The sequence below is a fragment of the Poecilia reticulata genome, linkage group LG5 (assembly GCF_000633615.1).
Source record: "Poecilia reticulata strain Guanapo linkage group LG5, Guppy_female_1.0+MT, whole genome shotgun sequence".
NCBI classification, from domain to species: Eukaryota; Metazoa; Chordata; class Actinopteri; order Cyprinodontiformes; family Poeciliidae; genus Poecilia; species Poecilia reticulata.
In genome coordinates this window covers 19,974,536-19,991,459 of record NC_024335.1, presented here as the reverse complement: position 1 = coordinate 19,991,459, position 16,924 = coordinate 19,974,536, and the positions used below count along the sequence as shown (strand labels likewise).

The 16,924-nt window shown below is 40.0% G+C and overlaps 1 protein-coding gene across 2 annotated transcripts in view; it reads right to left on the bottom strand.

Moving 5' to 3' along the window:
* Positions 1–8,526, bottom strand: part of LOC103464934 (vitamin D3 receptor B) — a 29,697-nt gene extending 21,171 nt beyond the window's left edge. The window contains exons 1-2 of one of the 2 annotated variants that reach the window (XM_017304967.1): positions 8,423–8,526; positions 7,625–7,697 (exon numbers count right to left, since the gene is read on the bottom strand). The gene's annotated coding sequence lies outside the window, so the exon portion shown is untranslated. The other variant, XM_008409347.2, reaches the window with a different exon arrangement.
* Between the last annotated feature and the right edge of the window lie 8,398 nt (positions 8,527–16,924).

The following is a 16,924-nucleotide window of genomic DNA, read 5'->3' as shown; positions in this document are numbered from 1 at the left end:
TTTATTGGTCCCCACCAGAGTCGGATACGCTTTCACACCTGCCCAAATAAAGCATGCTATCCGAGGGAGGGTGTTGTTCATTTACAGCAGACCTAACAGCTTCAACAGCACAGGTCAAATGTTTTGGATATCCACCTATAAGCTTCTTACAATAGACGTTTGACAGAACTGGTGTAACTGTCTCAGGTTTGAAAACCGTCTTCCTTGGACACACTTTTTCAGCTTTCCCTACAAGATTTCAGTGGGACTGTGATGAGGGTTTTCTGAAGCCCTTCACATGATAATAGACATCATGTTTTTTTCTTCATGATGCCATCAAATTGTGCACCAGTCAGGATGTTGCAGGAAAAAACACCCTCATAAAATGAAGGTGCCAAACCCTGCACTTCATAGCTGGGATGGTGTTCTCTGGCTTTTAAGCTTCCATCTTTTGCCTCCTAATATACTGACGGTCATTATTACATGGCGACACACTTCAATTCTAGCTTCATCAGATCACAGCACACTTCTCCAAAAATGAAGATGCAGCTGACTGACTTTGCAAACAGAGATCTGGCTTTTGATCTTGTTTTTGACTTAATGGCTTGTTCTGATTGCCCTCTTAGCCCATTTTGGTACATGACTCATCTCATAACGGATAATAACAACCGTATCAGGATTTTGCAAGGTCTTTTGCTTTAGTCCTGGTACTTAAACCGATATATTTATAACACTCATCTTTGAGGTACAGAATAATGGTTGGACATTCCCATAGTGCTTAAACTGGAACATGTTTGAACAGAAGGAAGTAACACCTTCATGCATCTGGAAATTGTACCCAGAATATAAACCAAAACTTGTCGAGGTTCACCATTCTCTTCCTGATACCTTGGCTGATTTCTTTTGATTTGCTCATAATTTCAGACAAAGGCACAATGTGTCTGAGGTGTTGCCTTATATAAATATTTTTATATGGGTGCTTCTTTTCAACTCAAATGTGAAATGCTGTGAACCAATCAGAAGCTAATAAAGGCAGAACACTATATTGTGGGGTTTTTCAGAAACTTAAACGGTACGATAAATGTCTCGAGCTTAAAAAGCAATGAAATAGAAAAACTTTAATTATTCTGGCATTTAGTAAAGGAATCATTTTGGTGATCAGGAAAGGTTTTGTCTGTTTTAATGTCAGACAATATATCGGACTTCAACTGTCTACCAAGCTGATATTAACTGATTAATTAGCCAGGCTGACTGCTCTGGTAGAGTCTGCAGTCAGCTGCTTAACAGATATGTGACACATAACTTGCAAACTATATGTGAAAATAGAGTTAAGAAAATAAATGGCTGAAGATGTTCTTCTTTGGATTTTCTTTGAAAGGTCATTCATAATTGAAAACGTCAGCTATATGAAGTTAAAGGGTAAATAAATTAACTTGTGATTCAAAGGTCGAGTCCATCTTAATTAAATAACTTTTAGCCAAAAAAGCATAATCAAAAAAACTAAACATTTTTTAATGCTTGAAACTGAATATATTTAATGTTATTTGAAATAAATGCATTAACTGAAAATTTTCATTGAACTCATGGATGTTCTTCAAACATATACGTCTTGTTCACTGATACATCTTGACACGCTAAATCTAATATTAAATAATACATTTTCAATAGTACAACAGAACATTTGCTCCATGTGAAAGTCAAGAAGTGACCAATAGCCTGTATGGAATAAATATCACCAATTTAAAAGTCATTCAAAGAAACAATCTAGAAAGCTATAAAGAAAAAGCAAAAGCGAAGACGTGTTTCAAGGTCTGAGAGCATCAGCAGCAGCGGCTGATGAGTGAGGAAAGAGGCCTGCTGCAAGTATGCAACGCACCACAAACTAACTGCAGCATATCATTTTAACTGGGTGGTGAAAGCTGTAAAGTAAAGACGCAACCCCAATTCTGGCCAAGTCCTTGAAGGAAAGGATAGGGAGTTTCCTCTTCTGCTACCCCAACCGATTAACTCTGGAAGAACAAGTGCTGCTTTGCATGCTGACTCATCTTTTCCTCATTTTATTTCATGCTGTCACATCTGAAATTACGCAAACGCTGATAATAAAGTCTCACAGGTCTAAGCTGAAGAAATGTCACTCAAACAGATTCTGCTCAACGCTGGAATGTATCATGTTGCACAGCATAAAGGCCTACTAATAATAAAAGAGTATTAGACACAATGATAGAAATCCATCATGTTTAGGGGGTGTCCCACCGAAATCTGCATCACACTCACAGGAAGTGACCACACTCCCATGCAACTCCATTTAGTGTGAACTTCTCACGCCATCTGGAGTCCTGTGAGATTAGCTAATTGTGCTGCTTTGTGAAAAGTATTCAAACCACTTGAACTTTTTCCACATTTTGTCCACATTACAGCAATAAACTTTAATATATTGAACAGAGAACTTGGTGTTTCTCTTTTTCTTTTTGGCAAATAAAGTCCTGAAGTGTTTCATGAATTCTATTGAATAGAATGCAATGTATTCGACCGCCATTGCTGAATTAGACCTGATTAAGATTTTCAACTAGAAATGTGAGAGATGAAACTAACATTTATGGCCGTTATGCAAAGTGTCTTAAAGAAATCAACACATCACTTCAAATCCCCATGGTGAAAGGCGGTGGTAGCAGAATCATGCTGTGGGTTTCTGTTTTATCGGTTAGGAAACAGAAGGTGGTAAAATTTGATAGGAAGCATCTAATGAAAAAAACATGTTACGAGGCTTCAAAATACTTTAGAACCTGGTGAGAAACCTAACCTTTCAGAAGAGCAATAACCCTAGACATATTAATAAACATGGCACTTCTCAGATATTTTTTTTGTAAAAAAAACAAAAACTAAAAAAAAAACTAAAAAAAACTGTTAAATCCATGCAAAATTTTCCTTCAGTGCAGTGTCCTAGTTTTTGTCAACCCATCACGTCAAACCCCAATAAATCAGAGTGAATTTACTTGTTGTATACTGACAGAAATGCAAAAAAGTTTACAGGATACAAATAATTTTGCAACCACAAGTGATATAAAGCCTAAGAAACCACAATAGAGACTTATTCAAATAAAGCAAGCAGTAATCATGAAAATTACCATCTTCTCCAGCTACTAAAAAGCAAATCTGTGAACTCCTGCTGCAATAATTGCAACAACTAAGATTTTAAAGTACACATTAGTGCCAATGCAGACCATGGCAAGAAACTAGAGCCAAAAGAATTTGGATCTTCATAAGTCGAACACAGAAGAAACATAGATATTTAAGCTGCAAAAAAAGACAGAGCAGCTAATAGGATAGATAAGTTTCAATCAAAATCAATACTAAAGGATTAAAAAACCCTATGGGAATCCACACCCACCATCAAACAAACCTAATTACAGCCCATGCGCTAAAATGAAACATGAACAGAGAGAAAAGGATATCAAAAAGTGAGCAGAGGGAACAAATCAGCATAGTGTAAAAAGACACAGAAGAGCAAGGGGAAAGAGGGAAATAAAATAAAAAAAACTCTGGCATCACATCCTAAGAATGTCAGCAATGAGCCTACAGACCACATCCCAACACGTTAAATTCAGGATCCCATCCAGACCTATAGCAACAGAGAGGAATAAATGGACAACTGAATGAAAGAAGGGGGCCCAAAATGACAATCCAATAAGCATCTTTAATCTACATCACATGATGCAATCCCACAAATTGTTTTGAAATTGTTGCGTGCAGTCAAACATTTTCTCATTTAAAGGGAAAAAAACCACACATAAAAAAAACAGAGAAAAACATAAATGTGGAAATGGAGGGAAAAAAAGAAAACAAGAGAATCAGAGGGAGAAACATAAGGCGATGTGTTTTACTGCATACCTCAAACTGGGTCGCTACGAGTACAGCAGAGACCTGAAACACATCTGATCTGGAACGGCCCAGGTTATGGAGAGAACTGGCCAACAATGGAAACGCATGGCCTTTCGATTCACACACACACAGTACCACACATAAGACCACAATAATAGAAACAGGAAGAAAAAAAAAACAGAAAAGAAAATTATATATACATTTCAAAACAAGATGAGGAACAGATACAAGTACATTTGATAGGATTCTGCGCTGCACCAATGTTCTTAAAAAAATGCACAAGGGACAGTTGTCTGAGGACGACAGACAAAAAGAGACTATGTGAATTGAACAAACAACAACGTACACAAAACGAGTCTGTAATGCAGCTAAACAACTGGCTGAGCAGACTAGTCCAGTCCTGTCTCCTCACTTGCCTCTCATTCTCCCTCCTGCAGACTCCATGGTTCTATCTTATGCTCTTTTCCTACGATCACAGGGAGCATGTTACAGCAGCAGTAATAGCACATGACAAGGTGACCTGTGCCCCACACAGGATGGGCTAAACTGGGGTGGAAGAGGTGGTGGGGAAAGGGTGGGAGGGGAGGGGGGGGGTCATCATGTCCCGTGTCCAGCCCTATGGTCTCTGCAGCCCCCTCCCCACCCCCCACAACGTTCAAACACCCAGGCTCCACTGCTGGCCAGCAAAGGGAGAGGGGAGGCAGTAACGGCAGGCTGCCCCCTTTGTGCTGGGCCCCTTGCTGGACTCTGGAGAGGGGAAAGAGACAAGGCAGGGAGAGGCCCGCTCAAACACACACACACCAAAAAGTCCCTTTTATGTCAATGCCGAATATGACAAAGAACGCACATTTTATAACACGCAGAGTTCAGCACACAAACCCCGACAGACAGACGTGGACATGTGGCAGGTGGGTGCAAAAGCACTTAGTCCAAAAGTTATGTAACCCTCCATAAAACACCGACTCTTATTCAGAACATACTTTTCATAAAAAACAAACTATATCTAATTATACATTTAGGACATAAATTATTTACACCCCTGCAAGAGTTAGATTTGAAATTACTTTGTTTTTGATCCAACATGTTTGTTTCTGTTATGTAATAAGAAAGGCATTTATAAAAAGAAAAGAAGGAGTATGTTTTATCTATTTTTAATTTTTTTTATTATGATCTCTACTTCTCGTCATCACCCACCCTGTCAGGGGAATAAATTGCTTTGGATTTATCTGTACTTCACATGTTTGATTACACAAAACTGAAAAGAAATTGAATAATTCCATAACATAAATGCACTGCCCTCTTTGCTCTCTGAGAATATTTTCGGCATAACTTAAACTTCTGTGAAAGCATATGAGGCCTGTTAGAAAGTAATTGAAAACATAAAGACATTAGGAAGACCTTAACACGTCGCTAGTTTCAAAGGTACTGAACAAATGTGGAAAACTACACACATGCACGTAAGCAGATTACACAGGGTCTTTACAGTTAAGTTGCGTCACACTCTATACGGTCACATGTAGAAAGAAGCAACTGACTACAGTAAAAAAAACAACAAAAAAAACAGAAGTAGGCAGTGGGAGGAGTGTTTAAGAGTTTCTATAGGTTGTACCATTTCCAACTGCACACTGATCTGTAAACAATCTGCTACTATTTGATTCAAAAGTACAGGGTCCCCTTTTATGACATCTGAGTAAAGGTTTACCTCAGTCTGATAAAAGAAAATGACCTGTACTCTAGCGACCGCTTGGTGCCGAATTCAGTTTTAATGGTCACCCTAGTTTAAAACAACTATTTGTTTAAGTCAAAGCAAGTTAATTTGCATAACACATTTCAGCAACAAGGCAGTTCAAGTTTACACTTAATTTATGTGACTTAAAAGTCACACTCAGTTCACAATATTTTATAATATGTTCATAACATACCAAGTTATCCAACAGTGGCTAAATAGTTTGGAGTGGGAAAACATTCCCTAAATCAGGGGATCAGTTGATGAACTGCCTTTTTTAAATGTAACAAAACAAACTAACCAGCTTGAAACGAGCAAAGGAAAATCCTCCTGCTGTCTTAGTCATATTTAATCCCTTCACATTTACTTTCTAACAGGACAGCAGCTAAGAGTGGACTGTGGAGTTGTCTGTATCTCAAATAAAAACAACAAAAGGCTTGCAGCAGATATTGATTATTCATCATAATCAACAGTGGCAGGATTCTCCATGACTGATAAAGTGATTGCAAACAGCAAAGTACGTTTGGTCTGCGACTGTGGCTTAGATGTCACTTTCTTCTCAATCAACCCTAGAGAGGCCAATGAGAAAGGCAAGGAAATCATTTTATACAATATATTGGTACAAAAAGTGGCACCAGAAAGAAGAAAAAAATATATATTTACAGAGAGTATATGTAAAATCAAATCAGAAATGTTTGTTTTGATTCGAGCTACAAATAAGCTTCTTATTTAGATGGATTTGATTAGTAAATCTTTAGTTAAGTCTGGAAATTACAAGACAATAATGCCTTTGTCCTTTATCTTCAGGGAGTGACACTACATAACCCATCTTTTAGGTTTTTTAAATTTTGCACAAACCCAAAAATAAATCCCCATTTCTTCTTTTCTTAAAGTATGTTCCATCAGTGCACTTTTGGTGCGTTTAATATCATTTTACAATAGTTTGTTATTTTTGATTTAAAACCTGTATCAGAACTTTTTCCAACTACTTATGCCTTTCTCTAAAGCCTTGGTGCTAAAATTGTGGTGCAAATATGACTAGAATTTCAGTACTTAGTAGATATGACACACATTTCAAAGTAAATATGAACAAATTAATCCTCATGCAGAGCTCAAAAAGAACCAACGGCCATGTTGCTCTTTCTTGTTTTCATATGCAACTCTTAGAGCTTTTGCTAATATACCAACTACTCTAGTGTTTCCTTGACCTTTCAAACCAACGTTGCCTTTTTTATAGCGTAATAGTCCGTTTTTGGTTGCTTTTCAATTAGTTCCTTAACCATTTCATATCTTCACAAATTTGGCCTTCTCACACCTGACTTTTAGGGCTCAGAATTTAAGTTCTGTACCATGGGACAATTTTGTAACAATTAACCAAGTTGTACTTGCTTTAAAATTTGAAAATGAAACCAGACTTTTACCTCAAAGCTGATTGTTAGAAAATGTGTTCATAAGACCCCAATAAATAAAACCAACCAGCAGGAGGTCATGTAGAGTTATTTGGGCTTCTTCAAGTCATAATCTGTGGTGAGACAAACTGTCCAACACAGGGATCAGACCCAAAACAAATTAAAATAGCAGTAAGTTGTCATATGATGTACAATTAAACTCAGTAATGCATTAGAGTTGCATACCACAATCATTACCATAATATCTGGCTCCCACAACAGGAAATTTACTAACTTATAATGAATTAAGCACATAAGTACGAAAAGGACTCGTTTGCAAATACGAAAGGATAGAGATGGCAATGCGTTGGTAAGAAATCGAGGTTTCATTTGGCGAACGTCTTCACCTTATTTAGCTGATTAGAGTTGGGGGGTTTTAAGTGCGTCGTCGTTTGTTATCAAATGCCTTCTGTTTTGTTTTATATCATTCCAGTTAGTTTTCTTTGCAGTGATTAGGTATGAAAAATTCAGCATAACTAAGACTGGCAATAACACGTCGAATACACACTTAAGACGTTCTCACAGTGTTACAACCCGCATGTCCATTTTAGTCAGACTTAAAGAAAGCAAAAGGAGAAAGAAAATGTCTCACCTGGGGTTTTAGCATGTCCTCGCGCTGTTTGTAAGTCTCGAAGCCTCTCTTCGGTTTTCCCAGGTTGTTAATCCTGTTTGGTAAAAAGCAAAATGGTATGTCGCAAGTCACCGAGTGTGCCTTCACCCTCGGACCTGACCTGCAGTCGCTCTGTTTATGTAACACTGAACTATTTTCAACAGTAAACTACACACTCTGAAGTGATCTTACGGCGATCAGGCAACTGCGTAGGTAAACACACTGATTTATAAAAAAAAAAAAAAAAAAAAAAAAAAAACTCTTGGACACATGTTCCTCGTAAGCTATGGGGGCGAGTAAAAAAAGAATCACAATAATTCAAACCACGACTTGAGTATTCCTTCAGTGCCTGCGAGTTTCATACCTCAGCTCAACTTTTCCCCATGAAGACCGTGCAGATTTTTAATCCTCTTTAGTTGTGGTTCGTCGTCTTTGTGCTTTTGCAACGCGTGCCCCCCTTCATATTGTGCAGCTTACGAAAAGGAAAAACCACGTCCACGCTACGTACCGTATACTTCAAGAAATGTAGAAAAGACTTCGGGCAGAATACGTCAAACTAGTACGCCCTTCCAGACGCTGGCACACATACACACGCAAACACACACGGGGTGGGTTGTAGTAGCTAGCATTAGCGTGGCTAGCTGCCTGCTTTAACCCTCAACGCGGCTGAGACTTCGGCCGGATAATTAGCCCGTCTCTGAGCGCGAGTCGCTAACTCCCAACCGAAAAACACAGCTAACAGGTAGCTACCAGGCAAATACACAGAAAACTTGAGCGCACCTGCAGCAGTCCGACAAGAAATAGGCTAATCCTCCTTCTACTGGACCCAAATAGATGGCCATTACTTTTTGTTATGCACCGCCCCTCCTCCTTTCGCTCTCTACGGGGGAAAAAGGGATTTCCCCCCTCGACGTCTACGATAGCCAATCATAGCCCGGCTTGATGTGAGTCCTGTTTTTTGGTTGGTGGAGTTTGCTGTCAAGCTCCCATCTGATTGGTCGGATCAGGTGCTCGTAACATAAAGCGCCGCCCCGTCAAACAGGGGTGTGTCTTTACGTCAGAGGTAACGAAGAGGTAAACAACTTTGACCGCGTGAGGTTTAAAGCAACATGGGTACACCGCTGATCTCTGAATCAGTGACAGACCTAAAGCGCGGATTACCGTGCTCACGCTGCCAGCGGTACTGCTGCTTTGTAGGTCGAAATAAACAGTTTCAATCAGTCTGTGTGCGTTCAGATGCAGCAGAGCGGAGTGTCTTTGTTTCCATTTGCATCCACTTTGGAAATTCAGAAAACCCTATTGCGGCAGCAACAGACATTACGTAGTTGAAACTTTAGGCATCAGAGATGCCGAGATTCACAAGTTTTATCTAATGCTTTATAAACGTTTTTCTGTCGTTTTTGACAGTTTTAGATGTGTGCAACGAGACGTGCATATTGTAGGGGTGTGTCTTCTCCGCAGTACTGTGGTAGGCTGGATCCAGGCGATTCAGTCGCATGGCGATGCTGCTATGCATTTGCCTAGCATGAGAAAAGGCTGTATAGCTGTCATTTAAATGAGATAAAAAGCGTTTTCTCGCCACCGTTTGGGGTTTGGTTACACATTGCTTTTTTTCGCATCTTGGATATATGCTATCGCTAAAATGAGGATGTAAGCTTGCATGTGTGTGTGTGTGTGTGTGTGTGTGTGTGTGTGTGTGTGTGTGTGTGTGTGTGTGTGTGTGTGTGTGTGTGAGTTGGTGGGTGGGTGGTTGTATGTGCGCATAGGCGCTTGATCATGGTGCAAATGAAGCGATCAAGATTCAGTGGGGGTGCCAGTGTTCCACTATTAGGTCTTTGTGTGTGTCGGAAGTAATGCTTTTGCAAACATGGTTTGCAAATTAATTAGTGACTTTTACTGTTTAAAATTAAACGGTATTAGAGAACTGACCGCCTGGACTCTTTCTTACATATTTGAATACATTCTATAACATGTTTTGGCACATGGTTTAAGCAATATGAATCAAGTGCCATAAACAACAGAACAAAGCTAAAGAACATACATTTTCTCCAGTTTTTCAGTCATTGAGAGAGGAATGCTTAAAATGACCAATAGGCACATTTAGACGAAGAGCAAAAGATTAGAATTCTGTAAAAAGGGTTCCCCTGTTTGACTCTTAGACATTTAGTTTGAAGTGCTCCTTCCTGCTAACATGAGAGTTTAACTATGCTAAGATTTAAACATCTGTCTGAGGCCTTCAGGAAGAGGGTTGTAGAGCATATATGTCTGGAAATTTATAGAGGTCTCAAAAGAACCTAAAATCAGTCCACTTTCCCAGTATGCCCTGGTTTGGCCCTCCAAGCAAGTTCACAAATCATTAGCTCTTTGGTTACAAACTGAAAAGAAATAAAGCTGAAAGTAAAACTAAAAGTAAAACACCTAAAATGGGCTGCCATTAAAGCTTTTCACAAAGATGGAAAATTAGTAGGAAAACCTAGTTTTATTGTGAAGGACCTGTTTGACTTTCCAAATAGTGTCATTTTCAACCGCAGTCAAGCACAGTGTTATCATAGTGGTTATACAATCAGGGGATTTTGCCAGTTTATAAGAGAGGTTTCTACGTCTTCATCACTAGTTTCAGTCTTTCTGGTGAAGAGAAAACACAAATACCACTTTCATCAATTCATTTGGAGTGTGAGGGAATGCATATTAGTTGGTTTTCTATACAGAGAACTGCTCACCACTGAGCATTCATAATGATTTTAACCCAGTGCTATGCTCTGAGCTAAAATCCGAGTGAATAATGCAACAAAAATCCCAAATCTGCATTGATCACACCAAGGCTATAAAGTCTCAAGTTGGTTTTAATGGGTCACAATAAAGCAAATACCACGTAATTGCATCGTAAACCCTTTCAAGCACAGCTTGTGCTTTTCCTTTTCTTCCTCCTTCTTTTTGTCATCCTCTTTCCTCAACACTGAGTATCATGCCAGGTTTTCTCTGACAGCAAGACAACTTAGAATTTAGACTCCTGCTTGAAAAAAAGAAACCCACACCATTCTCCAGTCCTTCAGCATCCAGCTGTATGTGTACAATTTGGAGGTGTGTGCATTATTATTTTTGAGAGAGAACTTTATTTCTCATGAAACCCAGAGCATACTGCGTGATAAAGTTAATTATTTTCCATAATGTAATGATAAAAATTAAACTGTCACATATTTTAGATTCATTGCACACCAACTGAAATATTTCAGGTCTTTTATTGTTTTAATACTGATGATTTTCATACAGCTCATGAAAACCCAAAATACCTGTCTCAAAAAATTAGCATATCATGAAAAGGTTCTCTGAACGAGCAGTTAACCTCATTATCTGAATCAACAAAGTAACTCTAAACACCTGCAAAATATTCCTAAGGTTTTTAAAAACTCCCAGCCTGGTTCATTACTCAAAACTGCAATCAAGGGTAAGACTGCTGACCTGACTGCTGTCCAGAGGGCCATCATTGACGCCCTCAAGCAAGAGGGTAAGACACAGAAAGACATTTCTGAATGAATAGGCTGTTCCCAGAGTGCTGTATCAAGGCACCTCAGTGGGAAGGAAAAAGTGTGGCAGAAAACACTGCACAACGAGAAGAGGTGACCGGACCCTGAGGAAGATTGTTGAGAAGGGCCGATTCCAGACCTTGGGGGACCTGCGGAAGCAGTGGACTGAGTCTGGAGTAGAAACATCCAGAGCCACCGTGCACAGGCGTGTGCAGGAAAGGGGCTACAGGCGCCGCATTCCCCAGGTCAAGCCACTTTTGAACCAGAAACAGCAGCAGAAGCGCCTGACCTGGGCTACAGAGAAGCAGCACTGCACTGTTGCTCAGTTGTCCAAAGTACTTTTTTCGGATGAAAGCAAATTTTGCATGTCATTCGGAAATCAAGGTGCCAGAGTCTGGAGGAAGACTGGGGAGAAGGAAATGCCAAAAGGTCAGAAGTCCAGTGTCAAGTACCCACAGATGGTCTGAGGAGACATGTCAACTGCTGGTGTTGGTCCACTGTGTTTTATCAAGGGCAGGGTCAATGCAGCAGCTATCAGGAGATTTTGGAGCACTTCATGCTTTCATCTGCTGAAAAACTTTATGGAGATGAAGATTTAATTTTTCAGCACAACCTGGCACCTGCTCACAGTGCCAAAACCACTGGTATTACTGACTATGATACTACTGTGCTCAATTGGCCTGCCAACTCTCCTGAGCTGAAGCCCATAGAGAATCTGTGGGATACTGTGAAGAGAAAGTTGAGAGACGCAAGACCCAACACTCTGGATGAGCTTAAGGCCACTATCGAAGCATCCTGGGCCTCCATAACACCTCAGCAGAGCCACAGGCTGATTGCCTCCATGCCACGCCGCATTGAAGGCTGCAAAAAGATTCCYGACCAAGTATTGAGTGCATAACTGAACATAATTATTTGAAGGTTGACTTTTTTGGTATTAAAACACTTTTATTTTATTGGTCGGATAAAATATGCTAATTTTTTGAGACAGAGATTTTGGGTTTTCATGAGCTGTATGCCAAAATCATCAGTATTAAAACAATAAAAGACCTGAAATATTTCAGTTGGTGTGCAATGAATCTAAAATATATGAGAGTTTAATTTTTATCATTACATTATGGAAAATAAAGAACTTTATCACAATATGCAATTTTTTAAGAAGGACCCGTATATTGTGTCTGAAAATGTTGCAGGTTTTGGTCATTTGGTTTGTGTCCATTTTTTCTTTTCAGCTACTTTAGATCTTTTTTTATTGCATGCAGAAAGTGATGGCAGCAGAAGCCAAAAGCTTAAAGATTAATTACCTTAAGTGCTGGCTGCTTGGCATGGATGTAAATGGGGTGTGGTTTTTGGGCAAGCTTAGCCAAAGCTCCTTCCGATTCATGAATGACCCATCCACAGTGTGATCTGATCACTCGCCATGAATAAAATACCACTGTATTAATGAGTATGAGAAAACTCAAAGTTGAAACATCCCTTAACTGTGTTTTTTTTTCTTGGCATTATTATCAAATCTATATCGTGGTTTAATATAAAAAACACTCTCTTAGTAAGAGGCTTTATGAGTACAAAGTTTCTAAGTGTACTTACTAAATTAAGATGATTTTTTTTTTTATCAAAGAAAATCCACTCTATTTCCCTCTGCACACCTACAAATATGCATGCACAGAGAGCTTCATTACCTAGAATGCAGCATTTTGTTTACCTGAACTAGGAGTCAAGGTGGTGTAAAAAGCAAAGCCAGCTTCTCCAACTATGGGCCTCTGCAACATTTTCTCCCCCCATTTTACAATATAACAGGGCTTCCATGTGTGTGGCAGTAAGGTCAGTGAAGGGGGCCTGAGAAGGTGAAGGTCAGATGTGCATCTAAAGTGTAAACACCATAAAGACCCCAGATAAGGAGGGGAGGGGGACATGTGAGGGAGGCCAGTTTAAACTGTGCACGCCCAAAAGAGCACAAAAACAAGAGCTGAATAGAATACGGACGCAACGTTGAGACGTACTGTATGTCTTTACCGCTTTGTGTTTTGAAAGAAAAATACAATTTTATACAATTTTTTTGCTGCTGCATACTCTTATACAAATTACAAATTTAGCACCTGAGGGAGTTCAGATGCAATAAAACACGAGTTGCAGTCAATTAACTGGCAATAAACTGCATTAAAACTCACAGACAAGCTACCTTAACTCATGAAATGTGCAGCATCTCTCTATTTGCCTTTGCACAGAGAGCTTCAAGAGCCACAGCGCAAATCAGCTCTTCTGTTTTTTTGCTCTCCAAATCCCCTTCTAGCAGAGCTTTTCCTCCAAAATGGCAAGAATTTTTACAACTAACATTCCCTCACTATTCTAGTCTATTCCACATTAGACAGTTATGCGTTTTGTACCCGCTGGTTTGGACAAAGAGCACAGACTACTCAACAATTAGCCTCACACCATAAACCCCAAGGACACATGTGCAAAGTTCACTGTCAGCTACAGACTTGTTTACGCCAGCTTTACATTCTATCTGCGCCTCAGACGTAGCATGTTCTGAGGCTGCCAGCACCTTCAACATGTCTCAAAATGCTTTTTTTTTTTTTTACTGTTCATTCATGTGCAAAAAGCTCATAGCGAACTGTGTGAGTGTAATGCTCATGTTTGTGGGGAGTCGATTCTTGTCCTGTGGCTTGGCCTTTGTCCAAGTCTGGCACCAACTCTGGATCAAGCCGTTCTCCTAAAAGGGGGAGTGGATGGGAAGAGGGGCGCGGGGAGGGGAGGGAATTATTTTGGCTCCACAGCACGCATGTCAGACATGCATCCTGGCCCAGCCATTTTGTGTCCTCAGATGCTCCAGTCTTTCACAGTGTGCTGGCCTGCTCTTTGGAAACCAAGAGAGTGGAAATCATAAATCAGAAACGACTGACCCACTAAAAGTATGGGAGTCAGTATTTGTGGCAATGGCGCAAAGACATAAATAACTGACACAGTAACGAAGCTCCCAGTGAAAACGCAATCTACTGACAGGCGGCTTTAACTGCATGTTTTTACTGTGGTGTAAAACAACAGTACAGGATGCACAAACATCAACTAAAATATGTCGGTTTTCATGTTAAAACTACCCATTAGAAGATTTGTACTTAAAGTACCATACGTATACCATACAAACTAAAGAATTTCAGATATAAACGAACGAGCAAAACGAATAAGATGTTACAGTAGGAAAAATTGCCTTGCTAAAATATTCACTCCTCTCCACATTTTCTTATATTACAACCACAAACTCCAGTGATAGACCCATGCAAAGTGATGCATAATTTTAAAGTGAATGGAAAATGAGCAGGATGTAAACTAGATTTCCTAGAGAAGATTAGTGAACAAATAACAACATGAAGACCAAACAGAGAAAACGAAACAGAAGCTAAAAGCCATATAAGGTTACAAAAACAATATCCCACGTTTTCAACACATTACTGAACTATCCAAGCATCTGAAAAATGAGGAGAGTGGCACAAGTACAAACCAGGAGAACATGCCATATAAGCATTATTCTTTTTAAAGAAGCAGAAAACAGGCCCATAGCATCTCTGAAGGAGCTGCAAATTATCACAGCTCAGGAGGTAAAATCTAGTCATGTGCACCTTAAATCCAACCTTAATGGAAAAGTGGCAAGAAGCCACTTTCTAGCTAAGCTCTCATTTGTGTTAGTCTGCCACATGAAACTCCAATGTTTCAATTATTGTTTGTGATTTGTAATCTTTTCAAAATCTGAACAACGACAAGGGCTCTTTTGTTCTGGATAATGCAGCGAAAAAAGTTTCGTTCCGGCTAAGCAGGAAGGTAATAAAACCTGAGATGGACAGCTTTGTGGTGGTCTGAAGACAATTAGCCACCTCAGTTAGTACAGCTGCATGTCACATGTATCTGCTAAAAACAAAAAAGAAGATTTCAACCCTTTCTTCAGGATCCAATGCTTCAAAGAGCATCCGATTCTGAACGCACCCAAAGGCATCTTTGTTAAGACTTGGACGGAATGTGATGATTACCTGGGAAACCTCTTAATGGACTTTTTGCCTTTTCTGTCTGGTGACATAACATGAATGTATGGTATGCCTATGAAACTCAGGATATCCTGCGTGAGAGACTGCCACCCTGTTCTACTTATATCTGTCATCATGAGTTGCCTCAGGCCCCTGGCCAAGACCCACACAGACTCACTTCCCCTGAGTGATCTGCACTTTGTATTGAGTGTTAAATCGCTATCATCTTAGCTCAGTGAGGCATCTCTCTCACTCTCTCTCTTTCTACGTCTCTTTCAATCTGTCTTTGGCAAAAGGAGCAACTACTGTCCAGCTGAGAATGTTGTAGGCCAACAACCAAGCATTGACAAATCCCCTTCACCATCAGGGATCCATCTTAGCACCACTATCTGCAGCTCAACGCTGGACTTGTTGACAAGCAGCTCGCTGCTGGTGAAGATGAGCGCTTTCTGCTCTCTCCTTATCCAACATTTCACTTCAAACTAAAGCATGTGTTGGTTCTTACTGATCTCACCTCAATCCGCTGTGCAGCACAAAGCCAGTTTGATTAATCTAAAAATGCCGCTGCAGCAATCGGGATACTAGGAAGACAGGAAATCAGAGCATGCAGTGCATTGCAACAGTGTCAAATAACCCTTGAACTTGTCTACATTTTGTCATGTTACGCCTAAACTACCACATACTTTTGGTACATTTCAAGTAACCCATCAATAAAAAAATAGAGTGGAATGGTGAATGAGACGAGGACACATGGTTCTCAATATATCTATATGGATAAAATCTGAAAAGTGTGTGATGCATTTGCATTCAGATGCCTTTACTTTGATGCCACTATATGAAACTCCACCAACTGTCTTCAAAACTCAAAGCCTCAGAGCCTGTTAGAGAATGTTGCCAAATGAATGGCCTGCTGGAGATAAAATTTTCATAGGCATTTTCACAAATGCATGTAAAAAAAAACTGTTTCAAGCCTGCGCAAAACATCTCTGATGACAGAATGAAGCAAAAGAGGATGACAGTGGGATACAGGAAATAACAAGGTCGAGGAGGAAACACACTGATCGATCTGATGGAAGTGGAGAGAGTCAGCAGTTTTAAGTCCCCTCGGATCAATATTACTCGGTGATGTAAACACGGAGGCTCACTGTGGCTATAAACATGCCCACAATCCGCCACATGTGTGAAACCTCGGGCTGCAGCAGCTGCGTCACAACGTGTGATACGGAAGATGCAGAACCCTGCTTGGCAAATCCATACAGCAGGCGATGTAAACAGCATGGGTCCTCAAAGGGAGTAAACATCTAACGTGTGGGGGACATTTTCCAAGAGAGACACTCACGCGGCTCACAACACATCCCAGCCACAAGCTTGGCAGTCCATAGTGCTTTGGAAAACATTACAGGTTAGAATTTCCAGAAGTTTCAGGATAGTAGTGGTGCTCCCACTCCTGCATTTTCCTGCCTGCACAAATATTGTAGTACTGTAGTTGTTGTTTTGTGTGTCACATAGCCTAAAGCACTAAGAGGTCAGGAGGTTTGCGCCAATGGATTTCTTTTTCTTGCCTTTAAAACCACTAAAAATCTATCCAGGCACTTGTGACAAAGGCCTTAAAGATTGTTGAAGTTCCTCTCATACTTTAGCATTAAAGGGATTCTTTTGGCCTAAACCTGAAAGACCAAAGGTTAGTTGCCTTAATTTTCTCATAACGTCACTAACACAAATTTAGTTATTAGACTCTGGGG